A 21,830-nucleotide genomic window follows, 5' to 3' on the forward strand; every position below is an offset into this window, starting at 1 on the left:
GGTCAGCAGACCCTAACTGATAACCTGCATTCTCAAATGTCAGCTCCTAGGGCCGGACCCTTCAGGGTCTTATTCCAAAGGGTCTCCACAGCCCCATCACCTCACACCAGAACCCGTCAACTATGCAAAACTAGGTATTTGTGGGATCAGTGAATTAGTTTGTATTTGAACGCTGTTGAATATTTCAAAGCAAACAGGACACTGTAGCTAGCATGCCACATTGAAGAAATAAATAGGAAACACCCAGCATTCACGAATTCTGCAGTATAATGGCATTTTAATAGATGAGGGAAAGTAGAGTATTTATAAGTCTGATTTAAAAAAAAAGAACTTGAATTTGATTAACTGTTTATAAGTCTGCTTTATTAAAAAAAAACATGAACTTGCAAGTATACTTTTGGTCAACACCTCATGAAACTCCAATTTCAAATTCAAACTCTATTTTTAATTTGACGGAATGCAGAGAGCAGCTAAGGAAAACTGACTTTCTGCTATCGACAGGCTGTTGTGGCAATGCAACCAGATACTTTAAGGAGAAAAATTAATTTTCTCCGAATCCTTTAAAGATCAAGATTCCGTGCAAGAGCTGGGCAAGAAACCATACTTTAAAACACTTGTGTGTGTGTGTTTCCATGTGCACATCCGGACAGGTCACTGAAGCTCTCACTGACCAGTGTCACAGCTGCATGAATGGTTCCACTGTTCTTAAACACATCACAGAAGAGGAAAGCCAGGGAGGGGGACAAGATGCAGAAGGCTACCTTCACAAATGCCCCAATATTTCACAAGTTGTGATAATCTGGATTATGTAGGTTATGGGTGGTTTTATTTTCCTGTAGTTCTGCTTGGCCAGAGAAAGCAGGCCTTCCTGGCGAACAAAAATGACTGTTTGTGCAAGAGAATTGATTATCTGTTCAAGATGGCTTATGCTGCAGTAGTATAAAAAATTGCAGGTGGCTTTGGTTACAAGAGAAGCTATCAATCATCCTCAACTATTGACACATTTTTATGGACTGTAGTCTCAAATCACTCACTAAGGTTACCTATTCATCCGTGAAATCTAAAATTTGGAGTCCTACCTGAGGGAAAAGGAAGGATTTAAACTGGAAAGTCTTCTCTCCCTAGACGTCTGACAACATAACATTTTAAAGCTGGACGGGCAGAAAGGCTAAGTTCCCTTAAGCTCACCATCCCACGTTAAGACTGGGGTCCAGTTACCGCCTCGCTCCAAATGCTAACTCAGGGAGCTAGGAATCCCGGGGGTGGGGCCAAGCTACTTCAACTCTTCACAGCTTTGATTTACAAGTGGTCACAAACTAATAAAAGTTACGGTCAATATTTATTTTTCTTCAACAGGGTGCTTGTCACTGGACAAACTGCGGATAAAATTAATTCCGGTCTGGTCCTAAGAGCTTAAAAACTTACTAAGCTCATGTTAACCTTCCTGCATTATTAGAGATACTCAAGTAACTACAAAACTCACAGAATCTCCCAAGAGATGGCAGGATGGGGCACCTGGGTGGCTCAGTCGGTTAAGCATCTGACTTCGGTTCAGGTCACGATCTCACGGTTTGTGAGTTCGAGCCCCACGTTGGGCTCTGTGCTGTCAGCTCAGAGCCTGGAGCCTGCTTCGGATTCTGTCTACCTCTCTCTCTGTCCCTCCCCCACTGGCGCTCTGTCCCTCTCTCTCAAAAGCAATCATTAAAGTTTTTTTTAAAAAAGAGAGCTCACTAGCAACACTGCAAATACGGCAGTGCCACTCCCTACCCCAAGATCAATCTGCTGGGAAGCCCCCCTGTCAGCTGTGACCACGGGACCATAATTTCCAAGCACGTGATGCTGGATTTGAGACGAGGCAGCAGGTTACTTTATTGGCATTTCCTTCCTATTATGACAATTCTGCATCTCGATCTAAATTAATGAATTGTGTTACTTCTGTATCCCTTGGTCCCTCTCTTCAGTTCCAAGCTGTATGTGATCCCCCCTTTGTCTGCTTTCCAAAACTGGCAGTCCTTCCCTAGGACTCTATTATACTCAACCCTACGGAGCACATGAGTCCTTCCAACCTTTCTTTTCCCTCCTTCTACCCATGATGCGGGTGTTTTAGGGTTTGCCGGAACCTCTATCAAGCAGAATCTTATCAAGCAAAAGCTCTGACAAGCGGTAAACTCAGTTGTCAAAAGAAATGAAGTTCTCACAGAGAAATACATGAGTGGTATTATGGTATGCAGCAGGTTTTCTGGTGTTGTCTGCTTTTTGTTATTACGGTCTCAAATTAAGCCCTTGGTGGAGTAGTCCCGAGTGAAACATACATACTGAAACCCGTGCAGAATTTTTTTTTTTTTTGTAAAAACACAAAAAGGAGGAACGCCACTTGACAAGGAAATGAATTACGGCTGACTTCCGCTGCTGTGCGCTTTCGCTTACGTGTTTCCGGCACTGGCACCACGACTTACCATTTGTTCACACGCTTGCTCCGTATGTGATACGCGGCAGACGTCGTATCAGATAACAGCAGTATAGACCTAACCTCACAGTCCCTGCACCCACGACACTCACCGTAGTGCTACGTCATCTCTACGTTCAAAAAAAGTTATTATTATTTTTTTTTTGTAAAGGCTGAGGCGCCTGGGTGGCTCTGGTGGGTTCAGCACATGACTCTTGTTTCCCGCTCAGGTGACGATCTCACGGTTCATGGGATGGAGCCCCGCATGGAGTTCTGTGCTGACGGCCTCAGAGCCTGGGATTCTTGCTCTCCCTCTCTCTCTGCCCCTCCCCAGCTCGTGCACACACTCTCTCGAAATAAACTTTTTTTAAAAAAGGCAAACAATGAGGGGAAATAGTGAGGAGGCAGAGGGAAGGAAGGATAAAGGAAAGAAGTCGGGGAGGGGGGCGGAAAGTCTCATTACTGGAAGTCCAGCCTGAGTGGTAAGCTCCCACGGAGGAGGGACCGCATGGCAAGTGCACGAGGGAGAAGGCGGCCGAGGTTCCCAGGGAGCAGGTGTGGAACACAGTCCGGAAGGACAGGAGGCACTCACCTGGGGAGTTTCGGGAGTACGAGCTGCAGGAAGGGCAGAAGCAGGAAAGGGCAGTGAGGGGCCCTTCTTTACCCAAGCTTGAAACAACCCTTAAGGTCACCACGTCCTGACCCGGCTAGCTGGGGGGCCTGGCACCGGCCGCAGCTCCCTCCCTGCCCACTGCTCCCCAGGAGAGACCTCTGTCACGGAACGTGCAGGACATCAGTGGTGGCCGCTCTAGCATTACCAGCAGGTGCACAGCCCCTGCGGCCCCAGGACTCCACCTCCGCGGCCCAACTGCCATCAGCAGGCCCTCCGCTGCTTACCCACACAAGCTTCCAGAAACCGCACCTGGCTTGGCCAGTGGACTCCAGGTTGAAATTCTCAAGCCCTCAGTCAGACAAAGTTCTGGGATTGTTATCGCCCGCATCTATCTCCTGATCAACGTGGTGCTTCACCATCTCCTGCTACTGGAGGCCGTGGCTTCACAGCCTGACCACGACACGGGGCTACAAAATGGGGTACCAGGAGCCGCGTTACAGGGTCAGAGATTAAAGGAGAATGTATATGCTAACATAGCACGGGGCCCAGCTATTAGCCCTCAAGAGACAGGAGTCGGGGGAGACGGGGGAAGACGCTTCCCTTTGTCACCTCTCCCTCAAGACTCCTCTCTTCCCCCTTTTCTTGTCATCCTTAAAAGGTCGCCTGACAGTTTGATTTTGCCACAATACGCTCCCATCCCGGGAGCACAATTCAGTATTAGTTTTCTCTATTCCTTACTGACTCGGCCAAACCCTAATCCCCCTCTTTATATGATCCCTTTAAGGGGAGAACCAGTATCCTCTCAAGTTTATTGCAGCAAAATGGTCACTCCCTCCTCATTCCGCAATCAGTTGGTGTCCTTTAAAAGTTATCATCTCCTAGGGGCAGCTGGGTGGCTCAGTCGGTTAAGCATCCAACTTCAGCTCAGGTTGTCATCTCACGGTTCGTGGATTCGAGCCCCCCATCAGGCTCTGTGCTGACAGCTCGGGGCCTAGAGCCTGCTTCGGATTCTGAGTCTCCCCCAGTCTGGGCCCCTTCACAGCTTGTATTCTCTCTCTCAAAAATAAATAAAAGCATTAAAAAAAATTATGTTCTAAATTCCAGTCTAATACCCTCCCCTCCATCCCCGTTTTCCAGAACATTCATTTCACGAGAGATGAACACGTACCCTATTTATTCACTAATTACAACTGCAGGTATGTCTCCATGGGGAACCTAACTGCGACGTCTGACTTTGTGAGGCTACTGCAGAGAGTACATGAGGCAGTAATTAAAATTTATAAACTATCTTTAAATGCAAATACAGGATATGGTGATTTTTTTTTATTATGGCCATAGAAATAATTTCCAGTAACTTGATCAAAAAACTCTGGCAGACAAGCAGCCACGTTAACGGCAAGTGGGCATCTGAAATTATTGGAAGAGAGTATCCAAGTATCAAAACCTCTCTGGTTAGACCACCCTATGCAAGTACTCCAACTTTCCTGACATGATGAAAGCGATTAGAGCAGACCAACCGTCCCCAGGGAGAACTCAATAACCGGGGGGAAGAATTATTCACATAGACTCAAGGGGCCCTGGCTGTGGAGAGAAGCCAGCCTGGCATTTGCCGATCCTATTGCAGAGTCCTAACACTGTGAGGTTGCACAGCACCACAGAGCTGGGTGGGCAAAAACCGGAATTCATGGCCTGCTAGGGAATGGGGCCCAGTAACGACACAGACCTTCAATATACAGTTTTAACAGGATATCTATATAGCCCAGGAGATCAAAGTGAACTGCACGCTACGAAGGGCAGAAAGATGGGGACTAAAGCACGGAGAGAATAGGGAAAAGACAACATAAGAAACCCGGATTAACATGTGTGTAATTAGAAACCCACAAGACAGAGGGTTCCCAAGAGATAGTGGCTGAGAATTTTTCAAAACTGCTAAGAGAAATCAAGCCACAGATTCAAGAAGAGACGCACATCTTGAGGTAGGTAAATACGAGGAAATTCACACCTAGACCGTTCTAGCAAAACTGCTGAAAACCAAGAGCAAAAGGGAAATCTCAAAACCGCGGGAGAACAAAGTGAACAGTAGTAAAGCTTCGGGAAAAGGGGGCAGGGGGAAGGGCAGGATTTTCCAACACAAGTAAGACGGAACAAATCTCAGCACAACCATCGCTAACCCAGAGGACTTGGCATCAGAAATGACGGTGCTAATGCGGGAAAAGAAAATGCCTCAGAATTCTGGAGCTAGTGAGAATCTTCCTCCAAAATGAAGTCACTCAAGTGAAATCTGAGGGATCTTATCACCAGGATCCATGCACTGAAGAAACTCCAAAGGGAGCTCTGAGGCAGAAGGAACATAATTCCGGATGAAAGCGTGTCGTACAATTCTTCCCACGGAGTATTTTTAAGGAGATCTGAAACCAGGAGATTGAAGACTGCCTTTAGGCCTCTTGCTCGATCACACCTGTTCAATATTTGTTTCGGGGACTTGAATGGCATTGATAGAAAACACAGGGTTGCAAATATGTTAAATATTTAAAATTCCAAAACATGCCCCCGTAGACCCCAAAAACCAACCATTTTTACCAAAAAAGCTCTTATGATGTGGAGATATTTACCTGCATCTGTCCGAATACCCTGCATGCCTGCCCCATCATCTCCAAAGTAACAAAACCTCGATCCTCCCTTCAAGATGTATGTGTGTGTGTTTTTAACGTTTATTTATTTTTGAGAGACTGAGAGAAACAGAGCATGAGCAGGGGAGGGGCAGAGAGAGAGGGAGACACAGAATCCAAAGCAGGTTCCAGGCTCTGGGCTGAAAGTACAGAGCCCGACATGGGGCTCGAACCCACCGACGGTGAGATCATGAGCCGAGCCGAAGTCGGAGGGCCAAATGACTGAGCCACCCAGGTGCCCCAAGGCATGTTTTAAGTCCTCCTAACATTTATTTATCACCTATTACGTGCCCACTTGCGTCAATTTTGTGTGAGGCGCTGTGTTAGTTTGTAGGGCAGACATACTGCACCCATGGTCTTCCCAGAGAAGAGGTTACCTGGCTATCTTTCCCGACGGCACACAACTCCATCCACCCTATCCCTCTTCTGGAAGGAAAAACTCCTAGGATGCTCCTAGAAGTTTGCCTTCTCTTGGTTTCCTTTAACTCATCACTACACCTCCCCCGAGACTAAGGCACCAGTGGGTTCCCTACATCATCGGACACCATTCTCTGCACACCAGAGCCTTTACGTAAACATCCACCAAAGTAAATCTCGACAAGGAGCAGTGGGCCCCAACCCACATAATGGAGTTTAGTAGAAACCAACAGAAAATCTTTCATTGAAGACATTAAACATCACAGGGGCGCCTGGCTGGCTCAGTTGTAGAAGCATGCAACTCTTGATCTCCGGGTTGTGAGTTCAAGTCCCACGTGGGGTGTAGAGACTACTTAAATAAAAAGTTCAAAAATAGAAGAAGAAAAAGAAATTAAACACAAGCAGCACAAGCACTGGGCTGGAAAGCCCTGAGTTAGGACATAAACAAAACAGCCCCAACATTTAAGTTAATAAAAATCTTAAAAATATCTCAGAAGTCCTCTTTAGGCTGAGTCTCACTCTGGAAGACTAGGAAAACTTAGCACTTATGAAGCCATCTTCCCACCCAAACACCCACTGAAACAGACTCTTCCTATTTGTCCGGATGTGGTCTCAGAAGACCTCACAACAAAACACAAGAAACACCACCACCCACTGAGAAGTGGCATTCAATAAAAAACAGCTATCCTCCCACCCCACCCCCAAAAAATGATTTGGGGCCCCCCAGCCGACTCCTTTGGAAAAGCATGTTGACTCATGATCTCAGGGTTATGAGTTCAAGACCCATGTTGGATGTATAAAGATTACTTAGAAACAAAATTTTGGGGGGCATCTGGGTGGCTCAGTCAGTTAAGCATCCAACTTCAGCTCAGGTCATGATCTCACGGTTCGTGGGTTCGAGCCCCGCGTTAGGCTCTGTGCTGACAGCTCAGTGCCTGGAGCCTGCTTCGGATTCTGCGTCTCCCTCTCTCTCTCTGCCCTTCTGCTGCTCACACTCTGTCTCTCTCTCAAAAATAAACTTTAAAAAAATTTTAATAGGGGCACCTGGATGGCTCAGTGGGTTAAGCATCCAACTTCTTTGGCTCAGGTCATAATCTCACGATTCATGGGTTCAGGGCCAGCATAGGGTTCTGTACTGACAGCTCAGAGCCTGGAACCTACTCTGAATTCTGTGTCTCTTTCTGTCCCTCCTCTGCCCATGCTCTCTCTCAAAATAAACAAACATTAAAAAGGAAAACAAATGTTTAATAAATAAAATTTTTAGGGGCGCCTGGGTGGCGCAGTCGGTTAAGCGACCGACATCAGCCAGGTCACGATCTCGCGGTCCATGAGTTCGAGCCCCGCGTCAGGCTCTGGGCTGATGGCTCAGAGCCTGGAGCCTGTTTCCGATTCTGTGTCTCCCTCTCTCTCTGCCCCTCCCCCGTTCATGCTCTGTCTCTCTCTGTCCCAAAAATAAATAAAAAAAAAAAGTTGAAAAAAAAAGAAAAAAAAATAAATAAAATTTTTAAATAAGGAAGAAGCCTGTTAGCCATTCCCAACCTAAGGTACAGGTCCCAGCACACCACTCGTTGTGCCTTTGTTCCGAGCTTTGGAATAGTATTACTTTTGTGCCCAGGTTTCTGCCACTTGCAAAACAATTTTGAATTTTACTTCTTACTTTATTAAACTTTGTACTCTCCTTTTCTTTGGTGATTTACTTAACATTCCGGGGGGGGAAAGAAAATACAAAAATCAAGCCTAGATTTTACCCTATGCTGTTCTTAGCAAAAAAAAAAAAAAAAAAAAAAAAAAAGATGCACTGTAGGGGCACCTGGGTGACTCGGTCAGTTGAGCATCCAACTCTTGACTTCGGCTCAGGTCGTGATCTCACAGTTCATGGAGTCCCAGCCTGCGTCAGGCTCAGTGTAGAGCCTGCCTGTGATTCTCTTTCTCTCCCCCTTCCTCTCTCTGCCCCTCACCCATGTGTGCTCTCTCTCAAAATAAATAAACTTAAAAAAATGATTCACTGCAAAGGTCTAGGCACTGAGGTCTTACCTCCCCCCGTCTCGTCTTACTATGAATTTTGTAACGTGCTTTGAAAACATCCTACAACAACTGCATCTAACTTGGCACTCTTTGCTATTATGACTCCAAGATTTATCACTTCTTTTGTTCTTTTATTCTTCCCTGAAAGCCGTTCTCAGTGCTTCTACCGTTAGATTTTGTTTAATACAGATGCATACCTCCTCAACAAATCGGAGAGTCGATGTAGCGGGATTGAAGGAGTCTTGGGTTTAAAGTCAACTTTAGGCTTATATCCCTAGGGTTGAACGAGTTGCCAAGATACTTAGCTTTCTCGGCATCAGTTTCCTTACCTGTGAAATGGGGTTAATAATGGTGACATCTCAGGACTGTCCTCAGAATAAGATGAAGGGAAATGGGTCAACACGACAGTGGATATGTATACAGAGACCTCCTTGTGTGGATACTTCAGTCTCCGGGCTTTCTGTTACCACATGTGAGAAGGAGGACCCCTGTTTCAGGGCTATCTGGACAAGTGAGCATACCTCTCTCAATCTCAAACTTCCTTACTCTCTAAGCCATACCTTGCCTGCAATTTAGGTACCTGTGTCATGGTCCCCTCCATCCCGACACCATATTTCTTTTAGCAACGATGGGCATGTTTTCTACTGTAGTGGTTCTTCATAGATCATTCTTGTTACGGTCCCCATCCTACCATTCCTCTACGACATCCACCTCCCCGACCACAACACAAACGTTAGCTGATAAACTTGAAGATCAAATTAGTATTTCCTTTCAATATGCACCCTTCCTGTTTCTTCCGAGAGGCATTCCACCCAATCCGTGACTCCACCATTTTATATACAACGTCCTGATCTAGAAAACCATATCCTGTTCCTCGTATCATTTACAAACGCAGCTGTTCCTTTTTTAGATCCTTTTTCCTCTACCAAGTTACAATGTGGACTCGGCAATCTGGTCTCTCAAAAGCCCTCAGATTACTTTGATAGCCCATTAGGGATACCCATGTCATCGTAAGGCAAAAACAAGAAGATAATTATGAATAAAGGCTTTTCTACTGAGTACTTACCATATGCTAGGTCATATCGTAAGCCCTTTTACATAGATGTGTGCATCAAACCTCACAACTCTAGGAGGTAGATTCCTTAGTTTGTGGGGAGAATAATGTCAAGTGAGACACAAATGAGGCGTGACTGGGGAGCCCCCAGGACAGATCGGGTCCTCAGGCCCAGAGACTCCAGCATCGCGATGCTATAGGTCACTTCAGTCACAGGTGTGCTAGAAGCCGGTCTGGTCAACACCACTCCCTGCAGAAGGCTGGGGGGACAAGATCTAAACTCAGTCCCTTGGCTTCCCGTCAGGGCAGGGGATACGGAAGCAGAGGTCTGAGTGAGGAGAGAGACAGGACCCAGTAGTTCTCTTACAAAGACACTCCCCCTTGTGCCCACCTGGAGCTGGGCACACCCTGCACCCCGGGACAGACAAGGGGACAGATGAGGGGACGGCGGGGTTTGCAACCCTCACCCTCCACTTCCTCACCTCCACGAGAGAGCTTGAAAGCCTTCGGAGAAGGCCCTCACTTTCGTGCAGAAAACCTCCAAGTGCAGAAAAGTGCACGTGCAGAAAACTTGCACTTGTTTTTATAGTCTGGCAGATCGTCTCCCACACCCGGTCCTGTCCCCGTCCGATACCACAGCCATTTGCACCATCCAGGCTCCAGAAATAAACCTATTTCTTGACTTGCCCGGTAGTGACACAGACATCCACTTCGTGGTCATTTCTGCAGGGGCACCAGTCGCGTGTTGTTTCTGCAGGCACGTTATGTGCTTTCATCACATCTTTTCAAGGTGTATCTACTCAAGAACCAGGACCACAACTAAAAACACCGTGTTTCAAAGTATTTTTAATATTTCACCTTTGACTTAAAACACGTGACACTGATAGGAAGAGGCCGATCTTGGAAGGTCTTTTTATAGGTAAGAATATCAACTGAGGTACTACAGTAACAGAAGCTTAGATCTTCCAAGTTCTTTCCACGGCCTCATCTCCTCCTCCCAGTTCACGTAACCTCAAGATCTAACAGACCTACCTACTTGCCATTCCCTGAACATACAGTGTTCTCACACCTTTATACATTTTATTCAACAAGTGTTTATTTAGACAAGAAACAAATCTGAACAAAAACAGTCCCTGCCTAGTGGAAACAACAGCTATCATTCAAATAATCATACAAACAACATAGGAGTGCGGTTGTGGTAAGTACCCTAAAAAAGGAGAGACACTCGATGAGCTCTTTGAGTAAAAAAGGGTTTGACTTAAACAAGTTGGGGCTTGCCGAAAAAAGGAACATGGGATCTAGAATCCGAAGGGCCGAACAGGGAAGAGATATGAGCGGCTTTCCAGAGAGAGAAACATGCAAAGGCCCTGGGGTAGAACAAGGCTGGGGGAATAACGCGAGCCAAAAGGAGGCAACATCCTTCTCTGCTTTCAAAATCCGTCCTCTTCCATCAAATACTGCTCAAATGTCACTTCCTGTGTGAAGCTGCTCCCTCCTCTCCATTTTCACTGTAAATGGATATGTCCCTCACACCATTATGGCATTCCTTTTATCCTTGTGTTAGCACTTAGCTCACTGTATTGCAATTATCTGTTTATACATCTGTCTCCCTGTCTAGAAGAAGAATTAACGGAGAACAGAAGCAATCAAGGATGATCCTTGGGTCTCTCTACCATCCCAGGTAAGCAAATTTCCAATACCAAGTGCTTCATGAATGAAACAGGACCACTTAGCCATGCCACGCACACCCAAGCACTTTACCTGGAAACTGTACTCCCCGCTTTGTGAGTTGCCTACCTGTTTTGGCAAAGACTCCACTGTAAAGCAGCAACTTTGTAAAACGCCTCTTCACCCCTGACCGTAATGAATCATGAGGGGTTATTTACTTCGGCATCAGAAACAGCTGCCCAGACTTTGTTAGCACCACGTAATTCCTTTTATAAATATCACACAATTATCTAATTTCTGAAAGTCCTGCGTGCTTTGGAAAGGTGTTATTTTGGAAACAAGTCCTGGCCCATCCTAGGGAAATTCCCAAGCCAGCGCTGTCACGGCTAAGTCTGTCTCCCTAAGCCAGGGAAGGCCGGAGAGGAAGCAGAAAGCCCCCCCAGCTGCCTGGCACGGGGCAGGGGGGCATCCACGGGCCCCCCAGTTCCGGCTGCAGCCACCGGGCCTGCTTGCACTCACAGGTAATCACCGCAGAGTGCGGCAGACCCAGCACTCAGCCTGGCCCCGCCGGCCTCTGTGGGACCCGCCGTCACTGGCGGGAAGGAAGGATGACGGAACAGTGGCCTGCCGGTCCGCCGGCCTGTTTTTGCTGAGCCCTCCGAATGGGCATGACCGCCGCGGAGGTTTTCCTTCTGTGGTGTCAGCAACCCCGAGGCTCGTTCTCTCCCACCACCTCCAGATCCAACCCCGGCCTTCTCGGGGGAGGAAAAACGATGCAATCAAGATTAGGGTGATGCCTGCTGCAACGCGATCCTCAGGCTCCCGGGCTATTCGATCTGGGGGTGGGGGGCAGGGGTCGGAGGGGGCTCGCAGCAGCGGGGAGAGGCCCGATCCGGGCCTGCATCTCCTCAGGATCACGGGGGGAGTGTGGGGGGAGGTCAGCAGGGGTAGGACTGGTAACTCAAAACGGTCCTCGGGCGGCCTTGTTTACCATGTCCAGCAGATGCGTGCGGAGCGTTCCCGCACTGGCAGGCGCGCTCCCGGGGCCCCTGAACCGACCCCTCCGCATCCCTGAGAACAGCCCGCGCCCGGCCGCTGCGCACCACTTCCTCCTCCGAGGGCAGGATGTGCGCCGCCTGGGAACTGGGAAAGGAGCCCTCGCCAGGCCAGACGGCCGCCCTTTGATCTCTTCCCACCAGACCGGGTTACTTTGCAGGCTGGCCTCGCTTTTTTTTTTTTTTTTTTTTTTTTAATCTGGCATACGTGGAAGTTAGTACTTTATTACAGATTTCCTGCCTTTATCTCCCTTAATTATAAAATCTCCTGGGAAGGAAGAAAGAATCCTATGAGAGGCCAGGGGAAGGAGCAGGCCCCATCTGGGGGAAGGAGGAGGCGGCTCCCTGACCCGGTGGTCCATGCAGGGCACTGCTCACACTGCTGCCCTCCGCTCTGGCTCACAGCCCCGCAGGGCTTCCCCAACTCTGTTCTCAGGGTGGAGGCTGTTGGTCTTACACACAGGAGTCCTTGGCCCTTGGCCCCTGTCCTTCATCTCAGGCTGAGAGAAAAACCAAAGTCAGGGAGGGCAGACAATGTTAGGAGGGAGATTCCCCAGCAACCCTGGGCTCTGAGCTCCCACACCCAGGTATGTCCCGGAGGCCTATATTTGGGCTTTACTCAAACACCCCCCTTCTGGGGAAAGGGACAACAGTATGGACAGGTCAGAAGAAAGCGTTCTCCTCTGGGGACCCTCTCTGAATGGCCCTGGTCCCACTGACCTCCTCCAAATAGGCATCCCTCCTCACAATCCTAAGTGTCCATATGCACACCTTAGCAGCATTTCATGTTTTTAGCCAAGCGTTAGCCTATCAGTCACTCCCAACAGGATGTAAACCCCAAGGCGACAGGAAACGTGTAATTATATAGTAGGGACTCCGATGTGAATGACAATAATGAACCCACTCACCGGGCTGTCCACATGAAGTCTCAAGTCAACAACGATTTTTTTCCACTGGTGGATTTCAAACACCAAAGAGCTTTGAAACATATTAAATAAACCAGTATTTATTCAGAAATTATTATGTGCTAGGATTAGTCACAGTAGGCAAATTCCAACCCATAAAAGCAGCCTTGCTTCATCCTAAAACTTCATTCTCCCCATAATTTCACATTTTCTGTGGTAGGAACTAACCATTTACCAAGTAGCTGTATGCCTCATCTTTAAACTCTTAAGAAGAAATTGATGTGTCTACACAAACCCATTCTGAGCCTTTGAGAAAATGCTGAAGAGCCAAGTCTAGGGTTGGCCCCATTCTGTCCTCTTCCCAGTCCGACACCCAAGGTCTAGAGCTTTTCCAGTTTTCTAAAACTACATTGCAGCTCACTAGCTCAGGTCCAGCTCCCTGGATGGATGGCCAGAATTCAGACAGACCCCACTTTCCTCCCCGGTTTTCACCCAGCACATCTGTGGGCAAGGCACATTAGCCCTAGAGCTCCCGGGAACTACAAATACAGGAAACCGGTAGGGGAAGCTTATAAACATGTCTCCCAGGGCTTACAGAGCTCTGAAATGTCCTCTTCCTCTCCCCTCACAGCTGAAACATGAGGAAAGGTAGGATCTCAGGCTCCCTCAGATCAATTATTTAACAAAGTTGCTTGAACAGTAATCCAGCGTTTGTAGCTTTTAAAGCAGACAAGTATATTCCATAATCCAGGTTTCAGCAAACGTTCTCTCTTAATGGCCCGATAAACATTTTTGGATTTATCTTTGTGCCAACTACTCAGTCATGCCCTTGTAGGCCCCAAAGCAACCAAAGACAACACGTCAACGGACGCACATGGCTTTGTTCCAATAAGCTTTATTTACAAAACCAGCTGAGGTAATCGGTGGTTGGATTCATCAACATCCCCAAGTAATACGGAACTGTGAAGATCCCAATTTCAATAATGCTATCCCAAGCATAGTTCTGTCAGCACTAAATTTGGACTAGACGCAGCTCAACTGCCCCGGGCTAGTGTCTCAGCAAAGAAGTGTATGTCTATGATCATAGTCTTCTGCATCTGAAGACCAAGCTTTCAGAACTGTTGAAATGTTTCCAGCATCAGTGGAAATCCATGTTTTCTCTTTAAAATAACCTTGAGTCTTAGGAAGCTGCACTTATGATGATATAAAAGGCTGTATAAATACAGGAAAAGTAACTAGTTCAGGCAGGCATCAAATCAATGACTCCAATCTGAATACCACCATCTAAGAGAATCTACTCAGTAGCAACCCGTTGGGTCGCTTTTAGAACACCAAGCTAGGTCGTGGGGATTAAAATATTTAACGACAAAAGCGTATATCCAGGAAATATTAGCACTGAGCAGGATTTGACAACTTATGTAGGAAAACCATTAAAATTATACCAAGAAAATGGGTGGCTTATTCGGTTAAGCTTCCAACTTTGGCTCAGGTCGTGATCTTGCGGTTTTTGGGTTCGAGCCCCGTGTTGGGCTCTGTGGTGAAAGCTCAGAACCTGGAGCCTGCTTCGGATTCTGGGTCTCCCCTCTCTCCACCCCTCCCTGCTCACGCGTGGTATCTCTCTCAAAAATAAACATTAAAATTTTTTATACCAAGAAAATGAGGTAGAGAGAACCTGTCCCTTTGCCCAAGATCACAAAGCCGGATTATAGAGGAAAGCAGGACCACAGGAAACTAAACTGGGTGTTCTCAGAAGTAGGGACAATGTCAGGTATGGCTGAGCACCGTATTCCCAGCCGTGCCACCGGTTCCCGGCATACAGAAGGCAATTAAGGAATATTTACCGCATAAATGAATCAAGAGTTCAACAAGAATAAGTGAGCCATACCTTCCCATCAAAAGTTGCACGGACTAATAAATTCCTTGTTCAAAAAGAATGCTCTATGTGTAACTTTCTCCCTGATGTCAACTTGTGCATTTAGTCCTTCAGACACCGCAATAAACTGCTGAACTAATGTAAGTAGCCTAGAGGAGAGGCACCACTCAAGGCAGCTAATTCCGTCCTAAGGAATTATTTATGCATGACGAGAATCTGTCTGGAACATCAATGATGTCTTTATCTTCAACCACTGCTCACAGAGGACTCACAGCCTGAGTGTACGAGTACCGTCTGCCTGGGGTTTCCCAGGACTTGCAAAACGTAACCCTGATTGCTTACAGGGGCTATGGCTTATTTCACATTATCTACACCCACTCATCCATCACCGTGGGACTCGGCGGTATAGGAAGCAAGCTCTTCAAAGCAAGGGTTCAGAGGCGCTGTGGCTATTCCTGACTGTTGCCGCATTTTCCCTTCCAGACAACGGACAAGACAGATGCTACCCGGGGAGACATGGCTATGCAGAGATATATGGTGGTCAAGTAGCAACCCACCATAGTATCTAAGCACCTCCCCCCAGCTCCACACTTGAAGGTCAAGTGGAAATAACCTGCATTCCTTCCACAGGTGTTGGCCTTTGAAAAGGAATGCAGACTTTGAGCTCCATTTATGTTTTCAAAATATTGCTTTTGCTTTGAACTAACCTGGAATGTGTAACTTGATCCAGACTGTGATTTTACATTCACCCAGAGTAGATTTCTAGGACAGGGACTCTTCAATATCTCAACTATTAAGTGTTTTTAGAGAACCCCACAGTGGAGAGCTAAAAGATAAATTTTGTCCTACCTTTCCTTGGAAAAGCCAGGTGTGTGTGTGTGTGTGTGTGTGTGTGTGTGTGTGTGTGTGTGAGAGAGAGAGAGAGAGAGAGAGAGAGAGAGAGATGGGGGCTTGGGAGAGAGGGGAGAATAGCAGCCCTAACTAAAAAGGTCAGAATACCAACAGCAACTTGGGGCACTCTTAAATGGGTGACAAGGTCTACTCAGTAGGAAGTCATTTGAGACCTCCTTAATCAGTCACTTCAAAAATAAAACACTACCAAATAAATGTATTTGGCTAATTTACAAAAGTTCTGCAAACATTCCCAAGTATTGCAAAAGCAACAATAGTCATATTATATCAATTACTAATTCAGACACTTAAAATATATAACTTCTGGAAATAGATACGTGAGACAAAACTTCCTCAGTTCTTTACTTTATTAAGACAACACTCTTCTGCAAATACAGAACCCAGAAAACTTCTGAAATACTATAAAAGGAAGACACACACGAAGTAAACGTTTCATTTCACACACACATACTTTTTCCAGGGTGACACACACCTTCACAGAACTGAAATGCCAAATTCAAAATAAATTCACAACACACGGTAAATTCAGACATCCGAGGGGGCTTTCCCACCATTAAATTTGCAGGGCTATCAACAAACTCGGTTTATTTTAAGATTGGCTGCCCAATATACAAATTTCCCTTTGTGTTTGAAATACTTTTATCAGATAAGATAGCTTTTGTTTAAACTGCTATTTTCAGAATTTGCTTTGGGGTTTCAAACACACAGTGAAGTAACTCGAGATTTCCTACCCGGCTTTAAAATGTGTGTCTTCTGTCTGTTTGTATTTAGTAATTTCCTGTCAAATAACCTCACATAATTAACTTTCCTTGCTCCAACCTACTTTTTCCCCCTCCTGGTCCTACTTCCTGAGGACGGTAATAAAATGCTGATTACATTCAGCCAGCTATCTGCTTTCTCCTCTGCCTTCTCCCTCCATCAGAGTCTATGCTCAGGTTTCAGACCTTGGTGGACAGGGAGAGACCTGGAACAGAAACAAAGCCCATCAGACTTAGGGAGTTCCTGCCTGTCCACATTTCCCGAGCAGCCCTATCACTCAGCTAGAGCCAATCAAGGGTGGGGGAAGGGTGGGGGGAAGGAAGAGATATCACACTGGGGTTTTTCCCAAAATTCAGTGAACTCCATAGACCATACGCTGCTCAGCTGGCCCTAGGGTGTATGGGAAGGCCTCTCCGATTCCTACTGGAGTTGGGATGGCTGTGATGATGGCTTGGAGAATCAACAGTATTCCTAAGGACAGAAGGAATACCGACCAACACTTAGAACATTTGATTTGCAGATATAAATAGAAATCAAACCAGGCCCTTCATACGACCGAGATCAGCACGTTACTTCTTCATCATTAGTCATTCACTTCACAGTAACTAAACACTTCACAGGTATCACACAAGGAATTCATTGCATCATCACCTGGGCATTCCAAAAGTACACTTCCATAGAGATCTCATGGGGGGAGGAGGGGCAGGCAGGCAGGCAAGCAAGCGAGCAAATAAATAAATAAATACAGTTACGAATCCATCACATTTCAGTGTTGGTACTTCCATTGTTGGTACAGTGATCACCTCCATGCACCCCACGGTTTCTTAACCCAGCACTACTGACCTGAAGAACCAAATAATTCCTCGTTGTGGAGGGCTGGCCTGCAAGACACCTAGCAACATCCGTAGCCTCCAGACACCTGATTCAAGTATTACCTTCAATGCTTCCCAGTTCATGACCACTAAAACATCACTAGACACTAGCTAATGCTCTGGAGACACAATCACCACCAGCTGAACAACACAGACAGACATAAACAGCAGAGGCCAGCCAGGGGCACTGGGGTGGCTCAGTCGGCTAAGCATCCGACTTCGGTTCGGGTCATGATCTCACCGTTTAATTTTCAGCCCCGCATTGGGTTCTCTGCTGTCGGCACGGAGCGCGCTTTGGATCCTGTCCCCCTCTCTTTGCCCCTCCCCCACTTGCACTGTCTCTCTCAAAAATAAACTGAGATGGGGCGCCTGGGTGGCTCAGTGGGTTAAGCGTCCGACTTCAGCTCAGGTCATGATCTCGCAGTTGCTGAGTTCGAGCCCCGCGTCGGGCTCTGTGCTGACAGCTCAGAGCCTGGAGCCTGCTTCCCATTCTGTGTCTCCCTCTCTCTGCTCCTCTCCTGCTCACTGACTGACTCTCTGTCTGTCTCTCTCTCTCTCTCCCCCCTTCTTTCTCCCTCTCTCTCTCAAAACTAAAAAAAAAAATTTTTTTAATAAAAAGTAAACAGATTAAGAAAAAATCTGAGTAATAAAAGGTGCTGCTCTTCATTTCCTACAGGTAAAGACAGCAAACCCTCTAGCTTGTTCATCATATGACAGATTCACCCTTCTAATTTCCAGACAAGGTCTCCCTCTGAGCATTCAGTGTTTGAGGTCAACAATGGTGACTTCCTATTAAGACAGTGCCTTAAATTCACACATAACACATCCCAATGGTACAAACCCACTGCCAAAATGAAAAGAGAAATCACCAGGGATAAAATCATCAACATCTTCACAGACCAGAAACAGACCACAAATGCCAACTCACAAGATAGGATTCCAAAATCCATGGGTTTAGCCCAAGTGGCCACTCCAGTGGTGGTTCCAAGCTCAGTGCCTGGCACGGTCCTATCCAAGCTGTTTCGCTCTGAAGCGTATATGCCCTAGAGAAGCTCTCGAATGTGTGCGTCAGTTGACATGTGCTAGAATGTTCATAACTGCATGGCTATTAACAATAAAGCAACAAAGATACAAGTTCACTAATGGGAGCATGAATATACTGTAGTATTTGTAAACAATGGAACATTCACAGCTCCAGTAATAAAACTGCTGCTAAGGTAACACTAGTGAATCTTGAAAACAGGGCTTGGCACAAAGAGCAAGTCACAAAAGACTACTTACTGTATTGCAGTATTTTTATAAAGTTAAATACAAGCCAATCTAAATCTATTAAACCTATTTTTAAAAGCCCAACATGGGTATTTTTACAAGCAAAAACAAGGGGTGCTAGGGTGGTTCAGTCGGTTGAGCGTTCGATTCTTGGCTTTAGCCTAGGTCATGATCTCACGGTGCGTGGGATCGAGCCCTGCCGTTGGCTCTGCATTGACAGCATGGAGCCTGCTTGAGATTCTCTCTCTCCCTCTCCCTGCCCTTCTCTCCACTCTCAAAAAATTAAATTAAAAAAAATAAATAAAAGCAAAAAACGAACAACATTAAATTCAGACTACTGGTTTCCTCCAGGGAGGAAGTAAAAGCATAAACACAGGTAAAGGTGAATTGGTATTCATGTAATAGCATGCTTTGAGACGTACATGTAATAGTATGTGTCCGTACTCTGTGTATATGAAGTATTATATATAAACGTTTTTGAATTTCTCTTTCAGGGAAAGGGAAAAAGAGACTTAAGGAAAATGATGGCAAGCAACAACAACAAAAAACCACACCCAAATATTAGAGGACTCACTTCAGTAAAATAAAAAGTGAAGTCAAGGGATTATACCCGCACGGGGTATAGGAAACAATAAGCAAAATACCAGTAAATGTGATTAGTGACTGAGAGAACACTAACCCTTTTTTTTTTTAATGTTAAAAAGTACAAAGTGAAAATTCTGTCAACAAACATGAAATGAAATGGGCTAATGGGGTCGTTAAGGCATGCTGAACTTTTCTTTATCGTCAGGAAGAAGGGAAACATACTCAATAACTACAGGTTTTATTAGGAAACTGTATAGTTACATGACACCTACGATATTCAACGCTTAAAAGCAATCACTGGAAAACATTAGAAATTTCATCTGTGCCTTCCAATCCAGTGAGAAGGGAAAGGGGGGGTCTGCAATCTCATCAAGAAATGAGGAAAAAGAACCTGAGAGAAAAAATGGTAACTAGGAATGACTCAGTTGTAATGAGGTAGACATAAAATAGATAAGTAATTACAGTAAGTGTGTATTGATAAAATGCACGAGCTCAGAGGGCGATAAAGGCTTAAAAGAGAAAAGGGAAACAATACGCCAAGAAAACATGAATATAAAAGGATTAGAGAAGATAATCCTGGCATGGCAAATAACTAAAAGTAAGGTTGTGTTATAATAAATACCAGAAAATGTAGAATTTAAGGAAAACACCTGAAGGGTTAGAGACTGACTCGATGGCATAAAAGAAAGTCCGTGGATATGTAACAACCATATGCTGAGGTTCACCAAATATAGCCTCGAAAACAAACACACAAAAAATTATGAAGAAACCTTGTCAAGACCAAAATTCGAATGAGGTGTTAACACGACTTTGTCAAACACTGTTCATCAAGTAAAATATTAGTAAGGTTACAAAATATTAAAATTAACAATTCAATAGAGAACCTGCAGCCAGGAAGTAGTCTATCCATTTTTGTCAAATACACGTAATACAGCTACTAAAATCAACTCTGTACTGTCGTGAGGTCTTAATAAAAATTCAAAGTTCCATATCATACAGAATTTGGTCTTCAAATTATTAAGAGAGAAAACAGGATTAAGCATTTACAGGGGAAGAGAGCAAAAGTAATGAGCTAATTATCCAACTTATGATGAAAACAAATTCAGAAAGCACAAAGAAAAAAAAACATAAAATATGTAAATAAAAAGCAGATGATGAACGACACCAAAAGTTTTAAGCATTATTAAGATAATGACTGTCTGTCAAGATCATGAAAGATGTGGACAGCACACCATCAAGAGTGATAAACACATCAGGCATCATTTTAAAAAAAAAAAACGTATAAATACATCAGGCATTAAAAACGAAGGCACCTGGACCATTTATGCCAATAAAATGCAAAATTACATAGCACTAAAGTTTTCCTTTATTGAAAACACAGCTAATAATTGAGGAATTAGAACACCACCAGTTTGGAAAAGCTAATGAAATAATGCATCTGAGTAATGATCCATTATGGCTGCTAAAATCACAGAAAGAAAAATAACTAGACATCATGAGCCTCCTGATAGAACGCATCACAAATAATTGTTACCGAAACAACAGCAGCAGCAAGCAAGCCATAGAGATAGGGCACACACACCGACATAAGCAAACCTTTAATGTTATCCAACACAATTTTCTGCAATAAAGGAAGTCCTGTATATCTGCGCTATGCGATATAGTAGCCTCTAGCCATACATGACTGTTAAGCACTTGGCATGTGCCTACTGCAATCGAGGAACCGAAATATTCATTTAACTTTAATTAGCTTAAGATGGTCACAGGTGACTATTCTATTGGACATCTAAGCTCTAGAACTACCTACCAATTTACAGGACAGAGAGCAAGACCATGATGCATTTAACAAATGCAAACAATGGCAAATACTATTTGGCTTGTTTTCTTCCACAAACAAACTGCAAGGGAAAAGTGGGAAAACGTGAAAAGCAACTCCAGATTAACAGAAACTTAAAAGATGTATTAACCAGTTGCAACATACAGACTTTCTTTGAATTCAGATTCAAAGAAAAACTACGGGAAAAAATCGGAAATCAGAATTTTGAACACTGGGTATTAAAGAAATTCATTTTCGGGGCACCTGGGTGGCTCAGTCGGTGAAGCGTCCGACTTCAACTCACGTCATGATCTCACAGTCCGTGAGTTCGAGCCCCATGTCAGGCTCTGTGCTGACAGCTCGGAGCCTGAGTCAGATTCTATGTCTCCCTCTCTCTCTGTTCCTCCTGTGCTCGTGCTCTTTCTCTCAAAAATAAATTTAAAAAAATTTTTTAATTCATTTTCCACATATGATATTGCCACTGTGTTGACATTTCTAAATAATAAACTATTTTTGACATACATACAGAAATAAAGATGCAATGATATGGGCATCTGAGATTTGCTCGTAAATAATCCAGTTTCAGTAAGACAGTGGTACAAGAATACATAGCAATGGAAGGACTATTCGTGGATTTTAGCTGGGTGATGAGCATGTGCTGATTCACAATAGCATATTTCCTACTTTAGTATATCCTCCAATTTGCCATCATATAAAGTTGTAAGATTATATGACTATCCATTCATTCAGAGACTTTGCCTTTAAAAACATGTCTTTAAGGGCTCCTGGGTGGCTCAGTCGGTTAAGCATCCGACTTCAGCCAGGTCACGATCTCCCGGTCTGGGAGTTTGAGCCCCGCGTCGGGCTCTGGGCTGATGGCTCAGAGCCTGGA

The 21,830-nt window shown here is 45.2% G+C and overlaps 1 protein-coding gene across 5 annotated transcripts in view; it reads right to left on the reverse strand.

The window, feature by feature from the left end:
- Positions 1-21,830, reverse strand: part of LOC125165885 (uncharacterized) — an 821,026-nt gene that overhangs the window by 363,273 nt on the left and 435,923 nt on the right. For 2 of the 5 annotated variants that reach the window (XM_047859338.1, XM_047859335.1), the window contains exon 1: positions 11,022-11,360. The exons of the other annotated variants lie outside the window; for them this stretch is intronic. The gene's annotated coding sequence lies outside the window, so the exon portion shown is untranslated. Of the gene's footprint in view, positions 1-11,021; positions 11,361-21,830 lie in introns of those variants that run through there. 5 annotated transcript variants of the gene reach the window in all.

This window comes from Prionailurus viverrinus, chromosome B2 (assembly GCF_022837055.1).
Source record: "Prionailurus viverrinus isolate Anna chromosome B2, UM_Priviv_1.0, whole genome shotgun sequence".
In the NCBI taxonomy this organism is placed as follows: Eukaryota; Metazoa; Chordata; class Mammalia; order Carnivora; family Felidae; genus Prionailurus; species Prionailurus viverrinus.